At 47.2% G+C, this 19,045-nt stretch overlaps 1 protein-coding gene across 1 annotated transcript in view; it reads right to left on the bottom strand.

Moving 5' to 3' along the window:
• Positions 1–19,045, bottom strand: part of ZNF469 (zinc finger protein 469) — a 411,666-nt gene that overhangs the window by 390,878 nt on the left and 1,743 nt on the right. The window contains exons 2-3 of the mRNA XM_078848136.1: positions 11,940–14,448; positions 9,434–9,532 (exon numbers count right to left, since the gene is read on the bottom strand). The gene's annotated coding sequence lies outside the window, so the exon portion shown is untranslated. The remainder of the gene's footprint in view (positions 1–9,433; positions 9,533–11,939; positions 14,449–19,045) is intronic.

Below are 19,045 nucleotides of genomic sequence, written 5' to 3'. Positions count from 1 at the left end.
CTAGTCTGTAGAGGTGCATTGGATTCTTCCGTCCTAAGTGCAGGACTCTGCACTTGTCCTTGTTGAACCTCTTCGGATTTCTTTTGGTCCAATCCTCTAATTTGTCTAGGGCCCTCTATATCCTATCCCTACCCTCCAGCGTATCTACCTCTCCTCCCAGTTTAGTGTCATCTGCAAACTTGCTGAGAGTGCAATCCACACCATCCTCCAGATCATTAATGAAGATATTGAACAAAACCGGCCCCAGGACCGACCCTTGGAGCACTCCACTTGATACCGGCTGCCAACTAGACATGGAGCCATTGATCACTACCCATTGAGCCCGACAATCTAGCCAGCTTTCTATCCACCTTATAGTCCATATTAAAATGCATATTGTTTGCCTGCCCCCAGTGTACCAGGTGATCCAGATCTCTGTGAATCTGTGACCTCTCCTCTTCGTTATTTACCATTATTGACTGACCAACTACAGGGGAGGGGTCCAGGGCAGTGCTGAACATGGTGCGCTCAGGTTGTCTGCCCTGAACCTGACAGTGATAGAACTTGAGGGCACAAATACACTCAAATACTCACTGGGCTTTAACGGGTGTCACAGGCATGCCAAAGAAGCTAGGATAGGACCCTTGCCAATCATGGCTTGTGAAAATTAGACATGATGCACAGCCCTGGATTAGATCCATTACCAATGCCTGCTTTGGGCTAAAATATGCCAAGCTTCCAACTAGGACCTGTCCATCCATCACCCCGTACCAAGATTCCCAATAGCTCCTGTTCTGGCCAGGTAAGAAATGCTGCCAGAATAGTCTCCTGCACGATATTCAGATATTCCCACTCAGGGCTGGTGCACAGATGTGTGGATATATATTTAACTGAGCCACAAACAGCTCCATTCAAGGATTTGAGGAAGAATTCAGGTCCATTCTTACTTTACCCAGAGCACTTTGCTAGTGGCAGCATTCACCAAATGGGACCTGCACGACCCATCGACAGCTCTGTGCTTCCATGGGCCCTCGGGGTACGTTGACACTGGAAAGGTTGATGCTATGGCACTAAAAACAGTAGGGTAGATGTTCCCGCTTGGGCTTGGAGACCCAGCAAGCGGTGTGGCTCTCAGAGCCCGAGTGGAAACATCTACCCTGCTATTTTTAGCACTGTAGCACAAGCTTGAGACTGCAGACCCAGGCTCTGAGACTCGCTGCGCGGGTGCTTTTTCTTGCAGGGCAGACATACCCTAAGAGACAGCTGGCTCAGTATGCAAATAGGCATCCAATACCCAAAAGGCCAGACAGGAAGACAAGTGCCTGTTATCTCGTCCCTGAAAGGAACATTTCCAAGGCACATCACCTCCTGGTGACCTGCCTTAACGCCAACACTGTAACAACCTGAGTTTTAATACAGATACATCACTCCTTAAATAACGTCCGTACATACATCTTGCGATGATGACGGTGACCAGTGGGCTACTGGCTCTTGGTAGAGACCTCCCATGCCATCCTTTGGAGAACTGCTCTGCAGATATCTGACACAGGGGATCCCTGTAAATCCTATTCGCCCTTAGTGTCCTCTGCCAGTTGGCATCAAGGGGTCCCTGGGCCACACATGCACACAAACCTGACCAATCAAAGCACTATCAGTGATTCCTCAGCCAAGGCTCTCCCCACATCTGGTGCCAAGTGCAGTGAGACGATGTTGAGACTGAATTCAGTTCATATCCCCCAGTTCCACCACTCTCCCCACCCCTTGGTTGAAAACCTGCCTGTGGCTCCATCTCTCGCTTCTTGGCCCATGTAAGGGTGGTTATTGGAAACGGCAAATCCTCACAACTGTGGAGAGAGAGTTCTCTACCCAGCATGCCTTGCAGTTGGCTTCCATAACACCCAAACACTGCCCACACACCACAAGTCCCAGCAGCCCTTGCTGCTGGAACAAGGCAGGGCTGGATGGTCCTGTTGAGACAAGAGGCACTGCAAGCGAGATTATCATGGCACATTTTCTTTTGGCTTGGCTGGAGATCAGCTCACCTAGCAGAATTTGCAGCCTGCTGAACACAAGGTCTCCAGTCAGCCTCAGCTATGAGTCTGGGGACACAGTGAGTCTGGGGAGTGGTTGGAGACATTTGCTAACTGGCTAAATCCACTCCAGTGTCCGGCTGCCACCTGGCAGCCAAGTCACTAGCGCCCAAGTACTGGAGAATGATGAGTTCTGCTCTGAGCATCCCCGGGGTTATTTTAAAAGATGAGTCTGGGCTGGCTCAAGCTGGAGCAGCCTCTTGGAGAAGACACTGCATTAACAACTAGAGGTTTCCTCTCTCTCTGGAAAGTTTAGAAGCAGCCATGTTCCAAGATCCCAGCTCTGAAGAGTGCTAGTGTAACCTACTGGTGAGTGTGTCTTGCACATACACACACATCCCGTGCCCAACCCAGAGGAAGTGAATCTGTTACAGCCCTCAGCTACAGAGCCTGACTCTCTAACACAAGCTCATCCTTTTAGCTCTGGCCACTCCCTCGTGTCTCTGCCAAGATGGCAGTGAAGAGAAGCCAGCTTTGGTCCATCCGTCACAGCGTCCTTAAATTTAAACTTTTATAAGGCATCCTACATCTGAAACTGGGCCTGGTGACAGAGGATTTATACAAAATAACTCAGTGTGGTTCCAATTTGGATGAATAATTGTTCTGTTTGTTGCTAGTTCCTTCTCCCCGCTTCCCACATACACCAAGCCATGTATCCCACTTACTGCAGAATCCCTGACCTACTGTTAGAGAATTTCTCTACAAAGGGTTCCTTGCGGCCAGGAGCAACAATCAAATTTAACGTCTGTCCAATGAGGCTGCAGTTTCTTGGCTGAGAATTGTTGTCTGTTTCCACCATGCTCCTAAACAGACACACAGTCAGGCTAAGTGCAAAATCTTGTCCCCAGTTAATGGCCTTTCCAACATTTTAGTTCAGGAACAAAACTAGTGAGTGCTGGAGTGTTTAGAAGCATTCACTGTATGAAGATTTAAAGGAGGGAAAAAATAACACTCAGGAACAAGAAGAATATAATAATACCTAGATCTTAGAATGTTTTTCAGTGTAGATCTCAAAGAACTTTACAAAAAGAATAAGAATCATTATCTTCATTTTACATAAGGGGAAACTGAGGCACAGCGCAGTAATGTGACTTGCTCAAAGTCACCCAGCAAGCCAGTGGAAGATCCCAGAATAGAAGCCACATCTCCCGAGTCCCAGCTCACTGTACTTGTCCATTTAAGTAAGTTAGTTCAGCAATTCGTTTAAATGAAAAATCATGGCACCAGTAAACTCCAGCATGATGGATATGATGAATATGATGGATTTCAGGTGGTATAACTAGGGATCAAGGGATGAAGCTGAGAAAGGGAATTTCAGCTGGCTAGATTTCCTGAAACTGAGCACAACTAGACTACAACGGTAGTAGAAGACTCATTCCTGGGAACATTTAAAACTAATCCAATCAAAACCACTATCAACATGTACTGCGGGGAACAATCCTTCACTCACAGGAGGATGGACTAGATGAGCCCTAACAGGGTTTCTCCATTTGTAATTCTGACATTGAAACGAGAGAAAGGAAGGGATTGTGATTAAGGCACCAGACTGGGTCTCAGGAGACCTGGGTTCAAATCTTGGCTCCACCAGACTCCCTAGCGTAAATCACATAATTGCTCCGTGCCTCAGCTCCCCATCTGTAAAATGAGGGTAATATTCCCTTTGTCTTGTCTATTTAGATTATAAATTATTCAGGGCAGAGACTGTCTCTCCCTGCGTCTGTGCAGCACCTACCCCAATGGGCCCCAGCTCTCAGCTGGGGTCTCTGGGGGGCACTGTTATACAAGCAATAAATACGAGGAAACATTTGCTTATTTCCCCCCTCCCCATCTCTAATGTATCCTTCCTTGTGACTCATTGACCCTGCCAATGCACAACCTCAGGGAGACCAGTGAGTCACTGCTTTAGTCACCACAGGCCTCGATTCAAGCACTGCTACTGTGAAGAACTGACCCAGTACTAGGTCTTGTGCCACCTCCCCTCCCCCAAGAATAAAAACAGCTGAATTTAAAACACCGAAGGGTGGGGTGTGGGGGGGGGGTGTCACAGGCTGAAAACACATGGTAAACGGAACAGAGACGATTCAATAGGCGGGTGTATAGCAAAACTCCAGCGTACGGGCAGAATTCGAACTAAGGTGACCACCAGCCCAAACTGGACGGGACAGTCCCTGTAGCGGGGCGGTCACCCGCTCCTGCCCTGAAGGGCGTGAAATCAGCCCAGGAGAGGGCTGTGGCTGGGAGCAAGCAGTTTCCAGGCTGATTGGGGGAAGCAGGCTCAGCTGTGGCCACGCCCCAATCAGGGCCCAGCTGGCCCTTTTAAGAGGGCAGTGGCCAGGTGCAGACAGTCTCCTCTAGCTGTGGAGGGAGACGGGCCTGGCTGCTGGGAAGTGTACCAGAGTACCTTGAGGTGGAGCAGGGCTGGGGGAAGGCCAACGGAGCTGCGGAGCTCCGGCCTGGAAACCCCCAGGCTGCAGGCCTAGGGTAAGGCCGGATAGGTATTGGGGTTGCAGGGGGCAGCCCAAAGGTAGGCAGAGGCAGCAGGTCCAAACCCCCCTTGCCTGTGATGATTGGCTTATACACTGCAGTCCGCCCCAGCGTGTGGGGGCTCAATGGTGACTGGCAGTAGCCAAAGACTGGGGAGAGGTGGTGATAGTGGGTGGGGGTTCCCTGAGGAGGGGAGACGCAGAGACTGTGGGGGTACTGCCAGAGGGCAGCACCCTGGATAAAAGGGGCACCGGGGCCTGCGGCAAACAGGACACCGGCCTGCAGAGGGCGCTCCAGAGGCTGGAACGCTAATTCCCTGGACGACCATCAGGAGGCGCCGCAGGGGTGAGTCCCGCTCCGTGACAGTCCCGAAATGCAGAGTTCAAGTCCCGGTCCCAGGCTGAATGACTCTGGGACAGCATTTGTCCCGGATTCCCTATGGTGCTGCTCCGTGCCTGCCCGAGGCGCAGGGGTGGCGCTTGCCCCTTTCCGGGGGGGCGGGGGCTGAGGTGGGCCTTAGACCCCCCTCACCACGAGGCCCTGCCCCTGCTTCTCCTCTTCCCTTTGAGGCTCCCCACCCAAGCCAGGCCATGGTAGAGAACTCCATAAGAGCCTCTGTAAGGTGGAGGGTCCAGGACTCCCCACAGCAGCCCGGGGTCCCTGGGCAGCTCTTACCGCAGGCCAGCTCTGGCTTCCAGCCTGGCCAGAGGGTGGGGCCTCAGGGGAAGAGGAGGAGCAGAGGGTGGGGCCACAGAGGGGACGGAGCTCCTGCATGTATCCTGCTTTTGCCTTTTGAAAAGGTGGTCACCCTAGTGGTAAAGGAGCCTTGAATGCTCCCAAAACATGAAGACTAGAGCTCAGACTAGCTCTGGACACACTACCACCCAACCGCGCAAAACGACAGGGAGGTTTTTTCTTCCTAGACTAATCTCATCTGTGGCAAATTCTACTAGGCTAAAAAACATACCTGGGTACAAATGACAAGAATGCCTGTTTCTATATGGGACTGGATTTACTGGCCATATACTACAGGAGGGTGCTGTGCACTGAGGACTACCCATCATCCCACTGCTGCAGCATAAGGTCATCTGAGTTGAAGATCTCTCTGGCCTGCTCAGCAGAAGACCACATGCTTCCAGAGCAAGGCGGAAAGACAGATTTGTTTCCTTTATTACACGGTTGTGTTTATCACCCTGAACTGGGATCCCTGGCCTTTTCCATGGAAGTTTTCTTGGGGCTGGCATCTGTGCCAGCCTGTAACCCCAACTCACCAGCCTCCACTGCCACAATTCCAACCTGACTCTCCTGAGAGTTTCAGTGGGTGCCAGCTGGTCTTTTCCCCCTACAGAGAATCCTTGGGGGTGGAGGGCTGCTGCCTGGAGGGGTAACTCTTCCCTGGAACCAGGACAACATCCAGGAGATGACAATTCTGCTATAAGACACCTGAACTGGGCCTGGTGCAGAGATGCTTCATTAAGTGCACATCAAGGCTTTCCCCAGCAACATCTCAGCAGCCTAGGGATTCCCCAGCTACAGCGCAAAGCTCCAAATGTGAAGCTAGGGTAGGTCTGAGTTCTCCCAGCAACGTTGCAGGGAACCTCAGAGGGTCTCTGGGCCTGGCTCAGTACAGGAAGCTGTATACTGCTACTCCTGTCACTGCTGAGGCAAAGGGAGCAAGTGCTTCCTGCCACTTGAAGACTTTCCCTGGATCGGGGGATGGGGATGGTCACACCAGAGGGCTCCCCGGAAGACTCATCATTGAGGGAAGCAGCCACAGAAAATCCCTACAGAGGAGAGCATATTAGAGTGGGAAGACAGTAGGGTTGCAGGTGAAGGCCCTGCAGAATATTGGTATGCAGACATCACAGTGATGGGCATGTTGGATACAGGGTTCTGGAAGACTTCATTGATAAGGGAGCAGTAGTCTACTACAGTCGAAAGGAAGGGGTCTGGGGGTGGGGTAGGTAAACCTAGGCCAAACCAGCTCAAGGTTTCAGACCCATGACCTGGGCTAAATGTTGGTTTCATTAATGAGTGCAGACCCCAGGCGAATTCAGCTGGGTTCCCGGGATCCCTGGGCGCTAGTCCTAAGGTGTAAGAAATTGCTGCTTCACATCAATAACCAACCTAGATCCAGACAGCTGCAACTGACAAGCATTTATAGCCAAGAACAATCAGTGCAGGAAACAGAAGGACAAGAGGGATGCTGTTTTGGGATTGGAAATGGGCGGAAAATCCCCGTCCGCCACCTGAGTTACATCATCTGAGACTCAACATCAGAGCCTCTCTCTTCCCCTCCCACATTGTACATCCTTCTTTTCCAACCCTTCCGCCCCTTCCATGTTTCCATTTGGGCATCCATCCTTTCCTTCAGTGAGGACCTGACCCAGGGAAACACAGGGCTTGCAAACCCACCTCCAAGCATGTGGCTTTTTGACAGCTGCATTACCAGGACACACTGCTGAAATTAATGGTTTTCAAGGAGGTTTGAGAGAGAGAGAAATTTATATTAGGAAAATATGACAGTCATCTTAGTTTGTCTCCCAGTTTAATAATGGAAAACAGGCATTTCACAAAAACGCACACACAAATACCTCAGCATGAAACTGTTTCTGAACTGAAGCATACTGATCAAAAGCCATTCTATAAAGACTGGTATTAATCAGCATGCAATAAGTCACTGTTCCTAACATCATCCAACTAAGGGAGAGAGTGTCCTGCCGAGAATCTAGTTCGAATCATCCCTCCTCTCCTTCCAGCCATTTTATTCTGCCTACATCAACAAAACCCCTATGGATCATTCAGACAAATGGACTGACCACAAATCTGCCTCAGTGATCACAGAAGCTATCGTACATTATACATGCAGCAGAGCAAAATTTATTGCTTACGCCAGACTTACGGAGGACACTTGAGAGCCTTAAAGTGACAGCTTCAGGAGAGATCATCCTAACATGTGGATTACCTGATGCTATGCTGCTCATTACACTGAAGCAGGAAGGTACCCAGAGCCAATCCAACTGACTGCAGCGAGGAGTAAATTCATTAAGGAAGAAGTGCCCTTATGTTTTCAGATAAAAGATCACAGACAGATTTGCATTCCTACTAAATGAGTGTGCTTTTCAATTTCTTGGCACTCCACTTGGAGTTTTGAATTTACAGCAGGAAACAATATAGATTACACTTTGTCTTCCTTCCACATCAGAGTTTCGTTCTGGAGATTATTTGCAAGCAAGCCTGAAACTTGCACTAAGCTAGAGAGTTTCTATTTGAGCTGGTACCAGAAAAGCTTGAATTTAAAGCTACCTCAATTTCTGAAGTCTACACAGAACCAGTTCAAAGTATTCAAACCATTTGCAAGCGTTTTTGACATGAAGCTTTTCTATACTTACCCTGGAGGAAGTGGTGGCATTACTGATATATGTCCTGCACTATATTAAATGTGGCTGTGGAGTTATTTATGTATTTTTCCTGACTTCTTTTGACACAGGAGTTGATTGCAGTGTTGTATAATTACGTCTGCATCTCTGAATCTTTCCTTCTCAGCTGGAAAGTCTCAAGTTCCAAGCTGGGATTCCCTCTCCACCCCCTTCCCACTCACTTACCCCTCCCTCCTGCTGGCAGTGTCGAGTGAACACCCACAGAAAACTCTTGGGTACAGCGACAGCAAAGAGAGGAAGCAGGAAGGCTGAATTCTCGGGGAAAGGAAGATCACAGATGCTCCGTTTGCTAACTCTGGGCTTCAAGAAAACTCTTTTTAATGCTGGACCTTCAGGGATTTTTGTTCATTGAGAATCACAGATGCCAAGGAACTTTTTTTTTTTATTGCTTGTTTCTGTCTTGAGTTTTATTTGTTCTTAATCTGTACCAACCCCCTCCTCCCATTCTAGACCACCACAAACTATCAACTGTGAACTGAAACCTATCACACTAACTGTTTACACTGATGATGAAATTTACCCTGGTCCCACACAGCCCTAGTCAATTAGGAACCACGCAGCCCCCAATCTGATGCTTCGTGGGATGGGACGGGATAGCTGCTGCTGCTGTCACCAGCCTGCCGGCATCTGGGTTTGGAGCCAAAGGGTCCGTTAGTGGCAACCCCACAACCCAGGCTCCCTGCACTGGCCCCTTCTGCAACAGCCTGTTAAGAGCTGGGGAGAAGACCCTTCCGAAACACACAACATGTAGCGGCCCTCTCTGCAGTCCCACTGGAAGGACTTGTGCATGCCCAGAGCATCTGGGTGAATTTTGCCTTTACAGGAAAAACCTGAATGCTAGAACTTCCACTATAGGCCCAAAACCTCTCAGCCTCCCCGACCAGAGACCTGCCACAGGTCACCCCCACCAGCCCTCACTGCCGTTCTCCAGGGCAGGCTTGGAGTCAAGGCTATGGACCGAATAGGACACAGAGGCTGAACTGCTCCCAGCCCAACCCCAGTGACGGATGAGAAGCATTAGGAGGGGGCGAGCTGGGGAACTTTGCGCTTCTGCTGCCCAGGCTTTAGCCTGGCAGGGGATAGACACCGGAGTCAGCGGCATTCAGCACTTCAATAGGCACTAACTGAACATGCTGAAGAAAGCAGCCTAGCCATCCATCCCCTTCTTCTGGCCATACTGCAGCTGAGATGGCCACAAAGTAAGCTGAGCCAGGAGCCTAGGCAGGTGTCTTTGGCCCGAGCACCTAAACGGGTGGTTCGCTACATGCTAGCTCCTAGGAAGGATGTTTTCTGAGATCTTCCTGAGCAGCTGGGAGAGTCCCAGTAAATGGGCCTAAAGAACGAGCAGCGCAGCAGGGCGTGCTCCCCCCCACACCTGCCTGCAGGGGCCTCCGTAAACCAGTCTGAAAAGCCACCTGATGTGCTAGAGAGATGACTGACCTGAGCCCTCCAGGATGGATCCATACCCCTCACAGGGTCTCGAGACAAGCCGTGACGTCCTCGGGAAGTGAGAGCTGCCAAGCCACAAATCCGGAGGGCCTATGAAGAAAAGTCTGGTTTTATCTGCATGCCAAGTGCCTCTCCCTGCCTGGCAGGGGGGCAAAAGGCACCGAGCGCTTGTGACAGAATCGGGCCTGGGCTCATGGCCAACCCCTGCTGTGTCTTGCGGTCGGGTGCACAAGGGAAAAGGTGTTTATTTGGCTGTTGCCCCCTTCACGCAGGGCACTACCTGCAGCAGCGCTCCCCAGGCCCCCTTCCCCCAGAGCGGTCGAGCAGGCAGCATCTCTCACTCAGTTCCTGGCCCCAGCTAGGCCTCTCTCTCAGAGCGAGAGCTGGAAGTCTGCCATCCCTCCCAGTCAGCTCCCAAGTGAGCAGGGCTCCCCACTTTTAACCCCCCCCTACAAGCCTGACACCTGGGGCAGGTGCAGCAGGGTGGAGCCGATGGAGCTGACAGCAGCTCCCAAACCCAGTGGGGTGGTTGCATACCCCATCACAGTGCTCCTCCTAGCCTGACAGGTTGCTCCTAGCCTGCAGGCCATTTGGAGAATACAAGCTCAGTGGCTTCCATGCGGAATAACATCCAGCAAGGGTGTCTAGGTTCTTAGGGCAGTCATACAGCGGAGGCTGCAGAGTGCATCCTCCCAGCTACAATTTGTACCTTCCCCTTTTGGAATTATCAAGGCTTGTGTAAAGAGAGGCCTCTTAGATCATCTGGGCCATCTCCCAGCCAATGCAGGATTGTCCCTGCAGACAAGTGCTATCCCAGGGAGCCTGCTTGGGGCCTGGAGTGGCCCTGGAGGGATCTTGCCTCAGTTTCCCTCCAAGGTCCCAGAAATAATTTACTCACAGCAAAGGGTCTTCTAAGTGATTAGTCCCCCTCTCTGGGGATCTAATTTATTAAACACCATCCAGCTCCCAAAAGAGCCCCCATTCCGACCCCCAAAGTTCAGGGTTTCACAGCCTTCCTCTTAGGGACTCTGCCCTTTAAGTACTAGCCTCCCCAACATAGGTGCTCTGGAGCACCCATGGAAAAAAATAGCTGATGCTCAGCACCCATGGGCCAGCCCACAGATCAGCACCTCCTGCTCGCTATGGATCAGCTGTTCAGCCGCATGCAGGAGGCACTGGGGTGGGGGAGGAGCGGGGGCAGGAAAAGGCAGAATATGAGTGGGGGCAGGGCCTGGGGCAGAGTGGGGGCAGGAAGAAGCAGGGTGGGAGTGGCAGTGGGGGCTTGGAGGAAGTGGTGGGATCTGGGGCAGAGCGGGGGGTTGAGCACACAGCCGCCCTGCCCCCCTCTGGGATCTGAGTAAGTCGGCACCTATGCTCCCCAGCCTATTCTTCTCTCCTTAAGCTTAGAGATTTGCACAGCCCTTCTTCTAGGGACTGTGGCTTTAAGATCTGGCCTCCCTGGCATATAACTCACCCTTCCAGTTTAGAGGGTCACACAGGTCTCTAGCCTGGAGCTGTATCCTGGTTGATTTCCTCCCCCACCCTGGCTTTAATAGCTCATTCTCTCTGGTTGGGCTTGCAGCCTTCTTTTGAGTAACCCAGCCCCCAGTCACCTGAACACTTGACCCTTCCCAGGTGGGTCTAATTACCCCAAGCCCCTCTCTGGGCCAGCTGGGAGAGAGTGGAGCCTTGCTCTGCCCATTCTCCAAGGCTCCTGGGCCCTGGCCCTTAAAGGCACAGTGGTCTGGGTTTTCCTACACCTGTGTTCTCCCAGATGCAGACTGTTCCCAGAAACCAACTTCCTTTCTCCAAATGACTGAGTCAAGGCCTTCCTCTGCTTGCCCTGGACAGATGGAACAGAGTAACTACCTCCTCTAACCTTAAAGGGCCAGTACCATGCTACAGTTCCCTACAGGACGCTATCTCATGTTTGCTTAACCTAGAGCTGCATATCCCAAGACATGAGGTCCCGTCCCATCTCCTAAATTAGGGGAAAGAGTCCTGCAAAACCTACGCAAGCTGAACTGTCTGGGCTGCACACATATCAAGGCCTAATCACACAAGTGGAGCTGAGCATCCCTCGGGCTGTAAATTCATAGACTCACAGAGTTTAAAGCCAGAAAAGACCATTAGATCATCTACCCTGGCCACATGTATATCACAGGCCATTACTTTTCACCCCCTTGTCCCTGTATCAAGCCCAATAACTTGTGTTTGACTAAAGCACAATTTGTGTTTGGCTACAGCAGATCTCCAGAAAGGCATCCAGTCTTAGTTTGAAACATCAGGAGATGGAGAACCACCTCTCACCACTGCCCTTGGTAGTTTTGTTAAGTGGTTAACACTCAGTTTCTAATTTGAACTGGTCTGATTTTAGCTTCCTGCCATTAACTCTTGTTCTGCCTTTCTCTGCTAGATGAAAGAGCCCTTCAGCACCAGTATTATCTCCCCAAAAAGATACTTATACACTCTAAATCAAGTCGCCTCTGAGTCTTACCCGGTACTTATCCCTGTGTTTGAGGACTTGATCACTGTACATTGCATAGATAGGTGCTGTCCCAGGGTGCTCCCTTGTGGCCCGGCATGGTCCTGCAAGCACCCTTCCTCAATTCCCCTCTGAAGTTAAAAAAACAAAGCAAAACTCTCACTTTATACCCAGAGCTGTTGAAATACTATTCCCTCCCTCTCGGAGTCTAATTTATTCTGCTCTCCCACAAGAGCTCCCCTGTTAGATTCATGGTTTTACAGTCGTCCTCCTTGGGGCCTAGCCATCCCCAAGGCTGCAATCTCTCCCCTTGGATGCTGGGGTTACGCAGCCCTCCTTCTTGGGCATGTGTCCAGACTGAGCATTTCCTTCAACAGTCTCCTGGCAGCTCCCTTGACTGAGCTTGGAGCCTCCTTTTGAGTCACCCACCTGCACCTGGTCAATTAATCAGTCTCTTGAACTTCCCAGCTGGGTCTAATAACCACTAACACCTGTCTGTGCTGGCTGGGAGAGAGGGGACCCTTGTCCCAACCACTCTACTGACTCCTGCTATCAGATCCTTAAAGGACCCAGACACTAACTGCTCACTGGAACCATCTTCCTCTGTCCCAATTACTGCTACATTTGCTTCCCTGGACATGGAACAGGGTAACTGGCCTCTCAGATTATCTTCTCTGGCCTTAAAGGCTAGTGCTGCAATATACACTGATTAATGCAGGAAAGATTCAAAGGGGCTTAGATCCAAATGCCGCCAAATCCTGGGAAAATTGAGATTCCAGAACAAACTTTGCTAGTCAGGTGCATATCTGTAGCACAAAGACGGCTCATATTTATAAGGTGTTGTACACTCTCACTCGACTCAGTCACTGCCAAAAGAGAGGGAGAAACTTAAATACTCAGAGCTAATCAGAGCAGAAGGATTAGGGTGGCTGGAATAGAGATATTTGTATATTTAAAGTGACATTATTGAAAAATAAAATTGCTGTTAAATAACAGCAGTTATGCAAGTCAGACACTCACGACCAGACGGAGAGCAGGCAATCTCAGAACTGTTAGGGGGATGGGCAGGGGAGACAAAACCATAGAGCTCTGCACCAGGATGATCCAGGCTCTCTGATTAAGACTCCTGTATGTCGTTAAGAGCGTGACCCTCAGCTAGGAGTAGAAAGACAGTTGGGTGGATGGGGAGGTGCAAGGGTGGAAATGGGGGGTGTGGGAAAGAAAGACCATCCCTGAGATCATGATTTTGGTTGCCATCTAAGAACCTAGATTGAGAGATAAGCTGCCTTCTCTGTGCAAGGTGATTTACTGTTTATCAGCATCTCATTATCAACAGGGATGCTCCGAAGGTTTAATTTTGCTACAGTAGGCAGCTCGGGGGAAATACAAAACTGGTTATATTAATAATTAATGGCTGACACACACATTCCAGCTGTGACATTTATCCTGGCTGTTAAATATGCCAAGCAGCAAGAGAGAGCACTCCCCATGCACAACGTAAAGCCTACAGCTGTTTTCTCTGTTAAAAGCTGTTTGGCACCCAGCAGCCCATGGGTTTATGATTTATTTTTTTAAAATTTGAAGTAGTTGACCTCACTTCTCTGGTAGGATCAATGCAGTAACAACCGTTCTATTTTTTTATTGGATTCAAAAAGAAATATTATTGAGAAAGGGGGAGAAACATCCAGGCAAAGAGAGGGGAAAAAGCAGCATTGTTCAGCTAAAAATGGAATCCGAAGTTCTGAAGGGAGAGGCATGGCTGTGCCAAATTCAGGCAACAAAGGCATCTAGGCAGCTTATATGTATGTTGAAAAAAATGACAGTTCAAATTCATATTTCACACACACACCGGGCTGGTGCTGGCCAGCTCCCCAACTTCGCCTCGCTTCTTCAGGAAGCCTGCAGTAAATTTTATATCTAGTTCACAGTTTAAAATGAGATTATTTTTAGACATAAGTTTAGGAAAGGTATTTTTTCCCCTTCGGAAGTGGTTAACGGGAAAGTCCCTCTGGTTTCCAGTCCCCTGCTCCAATTCCAGGTTCTACGTTATGACGCATAGGGCAATCTGGGAAGCAAAGGCAAATGAATCCTAAATACAAATGAGACTCATAGAGGGAGCTTGGCTTTAAAAAGTGGGGAGCCAGGGAGTAAGCAGTGATTTTGTTTTCAAAATTAAATACCATAGATGTTCAGACTGTGACCCACAAAGCGAAAGTGAATAATCTCTCCTTAGTTAGTTTACACCATGGATAATGGTGCAGAGGTGTCAGGTTTAACTCAGAATTTCCTAGCTTTTGTTGATCTCTTTCACAACCAGATTATTTAAAGATTTTTGTTGTGTTTAAAAATTGAATTAAAAATTTGAAAGAAAATATTCCACCGAAGGCTATTTAGTGGATAGTCATTCAGGCCCACTCCAGGCTGCTGGACAGTTTGTTAAAACACTTAAAAACATGCATTTTTTACCTGAAAACTAGATGAGGTTCTGGGGTTTTTCCAGTGTACTGGATAACTGTAGTATCTGTAACAATAAGCAAAACCTTAAGCATGTTTTCTTCTCATGTTCTCTGTATTTAGCTCAAAAAACCAAATTTGTTTAAACAATATTGGAGAATCATTTTCCTTTGCCAGTTTCTTTTAAGCATTTTTTTTCTTTTTCATAGAAAACAAGCATGAGAAAATTTTCACAACTGGAATACATCTTGTTTAAAAAAACAAAGGAGATGTAATATTTGCTCTTGATCAAGATTTCCCATGTAAAGCTGCAGCTGAGAGCAAATTCTTTTTTGTCCATTTCCAGCCAAATATATCCTGCTGCGGAAGAAAACATTATCAAAAATCCCAGGGTACTTTTTGAAAGAATAGGGGTGTTAACCCCAGTGTTCTGGCCAAATTGTAAATGGGTAATTACATTCCAACCACTTAAATTCCCCCTGTAATTTCAACTTGTTGCAGGATTCTTTACCGCTGTACCTAAGTCTTATGTATTGTTGTTGTTCATTGTTAATTAGTTGTGCTTTTGTGGGGCACCAAGCATTTCATATACGTACTGTCAAACTGTGTTTAGTTGAGAGATCACTTACCTTATCTTGTACCACTACATTCAAAAAAGAAAAGGCCTCAATTTACCCCAAACCCCAGAGTATCTAAATGACTTTCACATCCCCAGTCTCATCCAAATAAATGAATTTGACTGCAGATAGCTGGTCTAAATCAGCAGAACTTGTAATGTGCTTTAGGATCCATTTGGACAAAGGGAGCTCTATAAATATAAGATCATTATTATGTCTGACATTTAAAAATGCAAGAGGCACACAGATTGCCAAAGAAATAATTGTCTAAAATCAAATTCTGCAAGGATTTTTTTTTTTAATGCTAGTTGCCACATTGCACTTCCTAATGCAAAGCTCACAAGAAGCTCTGTGAACCAGATAGTCACCAATGCAGCAAGCAGGATTCAGAGGGATGCATTTCAGGTACTCCCCGATTGAAACAAGTATTTACCAGGGGTTTGGTAAGCATTCCCTACTTTAAAGGGATTCTAACAGGATTAATAGCCTAAAACCAAACCTAAGGAACAAATTTAGCTGTCGTTTGGGTTACAGCAGACGCGGTGAGCCATTGTCTATTCTACCGCTACTATTTTTGCAGCACAAAGTGACACTACGATAAATCAAAAAAAGAGATTTTTTTTTAAGATAGTTTAAACTTGAGCTCCAGTCCATCAAACTTTAATACACTTGTGGTTTGATGCTTTCAGTGCTAAGAGGTCTGAACTGTCATTGACTTCAAGGGGAGAGAAAGATTGTAGGTCTTCAGAGGTGCTCCGGTCCCTCAGCAAATGCAGTCCTGGGATGTGGAGATCGATCTCACCTCAGTCCCAAGATTCCTAAAACTTCCTTTTACTTATTATATTTTAAAGCATTTTGTGATGTTTTCATTTGGTCTTCAGTACTTACACAGTGATGCATTACAGAATACCAGGAGATGATTCTCTGCTCTGATCCCTGAGCTTAAGTTCTGTATCAACTTGTAGGAACTTTCAGCTAGCGCACCATTAGAAACCATAAAAGCTTGACTTATTGCAGGAAGTTTAAATGCAGCTACCTCACCTTTCCTGTTCCTTTGGCTTCTGTTGCACATTGCACGGGCTCTCAGACTTTGCAAAGCCCTCCACGGATTTCACTATTGCGTTCAGTTTTACATACAAGGTGTTCAGAGCTATGCTGATGGGCAGCAGTATAAAACTCTAAAACAGGCAGACAGAAGGGATGAAATCTAGGACCCACTCAAGGGTCAGTAGGAGTTTTGTCGTTGACTTCAATACAGTCAGCATTTCACCCTGTGGAATGTAACCTATTGCTTAAATCAGCCTCTGTACCAGATGACTGGAGGGATGGCTAATGTAACACCAATTTTTTAAAAAGGCTCCAGAGACGATCCTGGCTATTACATATTAGTAAGCCTAACTTCAGTACCAGGCTAATTTGCTGAAACTATAGTAAAGAACAGAATGATCAGATACATAGATGAAAGCAATGTGCTGGGGAAGAGTCAACACGGCTTTTTATAAAGGGATATCATGCCTCATCTATCAGAACTCTTTGAAGATGTCAACAAGCACGTGAATAAGGGTGATCCAGTGGATATAATGTACTTAAACTTTCAGAAAGCCTTTGACAAGATCCCCCACCAAAGACCGTTAAGCAAAGCAAGCAGTGATGGGAAACAAAGGTTAGGAATAAATTATCAGTTTTCACAATGGAAAGAGGTAAATAGCGAGGTCCCCTAAGGATCTGTATTGGAACCTGTGCTGTTCAATATATTCATAAATGATCTGGAAAAGGGGGTAAACAGTGATGTAGCAAAGTTTGCAGAAGATACAACATTACTCAAGATAATTAAGTCCAAAGCAGACTGAAAAGAGAGTTATAAAGAGTTTAGAACCCATTATTTTATATGTATAGATGTGCATTACTTTACGCTTATCTATATTGTATTTCATCTGCCATTTTGTTTGAGTAACAAAATGGCAGATGAAATACAGTATAGATAAGCGTATAGTAATGCACATCTATACATATAAAATGATGGGTTCTAAATTAGCTGTTACCACTCAAGAAAGAGCTCTTGGAGTGACTGTGGATACTTCTCTGAAAACATTTGCTTAATGTGCAGCCGCCGTCAAAAAAGCAACAGAATGTTAGGAACCATTAGGAAAGGGATAAATAAGACCAAATATCATAATGCTACTATATAAATCTATTGTACACCCACACCTTGACTACTGAATGCAGTTCTGGTTACCCCTTCTCAGAAAAGTTGTATTAGAATTGGAAAAGGCCGTGATCCAGAAAAGCACTCACTTAACTTTAAGGACAAATCCCATTGCCTTCAATGGAATTACTCACATACTTAATGTTAAGCACATGCTTAAATGCTTTGCTGGGTGAGGACCATAGAAGCCCTTATTAGTTAATGGACAGACACGCACTGATTTAGCTGGGTTTTGAACCAGGCCTCCAATGGTAAAAGATCTCAAAGCATTTTTCATTATTATTGTAGATAATTGTACCAACAATGTGGTAGGAATTTTAGACATGTGTGAATAGAAGCAGTGAAATCCTGGCCCCTTTGATAGCAATGGAAAGAATCCCATTGACTTCAAAGGGGCCAAGATGTCATCCACAGTCTCTGCCCAGAAAAGCTTCAAGTCTAAATATTATTAAATAATACAACACTATTCAGACATTGTTTATCCCATCGGTCATAAGGTGAGTTGCTGACAAGACTAGGACTTACTCTGTTATAAACATTCTCTCTTTATGAATAACTGCAGTCACATGTTATCAATATCTGCAACCCCAACAAAAGGAGTATGGTGAAAAATCCAATTTAAAAAAAAAATTAGGATGTTAAAGACGTTTTATTGCAAGGGAAAAGAGCCATTTTCTTATTAAAAAGGCAGAGACCAAAAATAATGAGGGAGACATAACAAGAAAGCTCCATTCCCAACTGGTCTGCTTAAAAGGTCAAGCCACCACCACTCTGGACATAAATAAAGTGAAACAAGGCTAATTTGGCCTCATTCAGAGCCAGGCAAACTGTAAGGCCTCACAGAGTTTTTGATCACTGTGGCCCCAATCCTGCAATGAACTCTACACGGACAGACCACTGCACCGGCACAGAGGCCCATTGCAGCTCTTTACAGATGCAGGGGTCCATTGGAGGGGAAATCAGTTTAGAATTGAATCCTATGTCCTCCTATGCAGGACTAGTATTATTTGTATATGGTAGGGCCCACAATGAACCAGCTGCTTTCTAGACATTCAAGAAAAGATGGCCCTTCCTCAACGACCTGCTAATCTAAAGACAGAGGCTGGGGGAAGGGGAACAACCAACAGAAGCATCTGATCCAGCACTACGAAAAGGAGGATTGTGACACCTTAGAGACTAACCAATTTATTTGAGCATAAGCTTTCCTGAGCTACAGCTAACTTCATGCTCAAATAAATTGGTTAGTCTGTAAGGAGCCACAAGTCCTCCTTTTCTTTTTGCGGACACAGACTAACACGGCTGCTACTCTGAAACCTGATCCAGCACTGATGCCCTTGTTCTCTGAAGTACTATTATTTATACTGTGATACTGCCTACAATGTGTTACGTGTTAGCCAATCACAGGGGAAGATATAGTCCCTGCCTCTAGGAGTGCACAATCTAAATATCTGAATCCGTAAGAGAACCTTAATATTCTTTTCCTATTTATTTTAAGTGATTTGCACTCACCCTGATCAGACAGCAGCCAATGCCAGGTGCCCCAGAGGGAATGAACAGAGCAGGTAATCATCAAGTGATCCATCCCGTCGCCCATTTCCAGCTTCTGGCAAACAGAGGGTAGGGGCACCGTCCCTGCCCATCCTGGCTAATAGCCATTAATGGACCTACCCTCCATGAATTTATCTAGTTCTTCTTTGATATATATAGATACACACTGGTATCTACACACACACACACACACACACACCTATCATCACTTTCATCCTCTCCTGCCAAAAGCATGCAGTGCTCAAACGGTTAATGAAAAATCACTTGACACCAAGCCTTTGCCATCGGCTCCA

This window comes from Lepidochelys kempii, chromosome 12 (genome assembly GCF_965140285.1).
Source record: "Lepidochelys kempii isolate rLepKem1 chromosome 12, rLepKem1.hap1, whole genome shotgun sequence".
In the NCBI taxonomy this organism is placed as follows: domain Eukaryota; kingdom Metazoa; phylum Chordata; order Testudines; family Cheloniidae; genus Lepidochelys; species Lepidochelys kempii.
The sequence above is the reverse complement of the archived record's forward strand: the minus strand, read 5'-3'. Positions and strand labels throughout refer to the sequence as shown.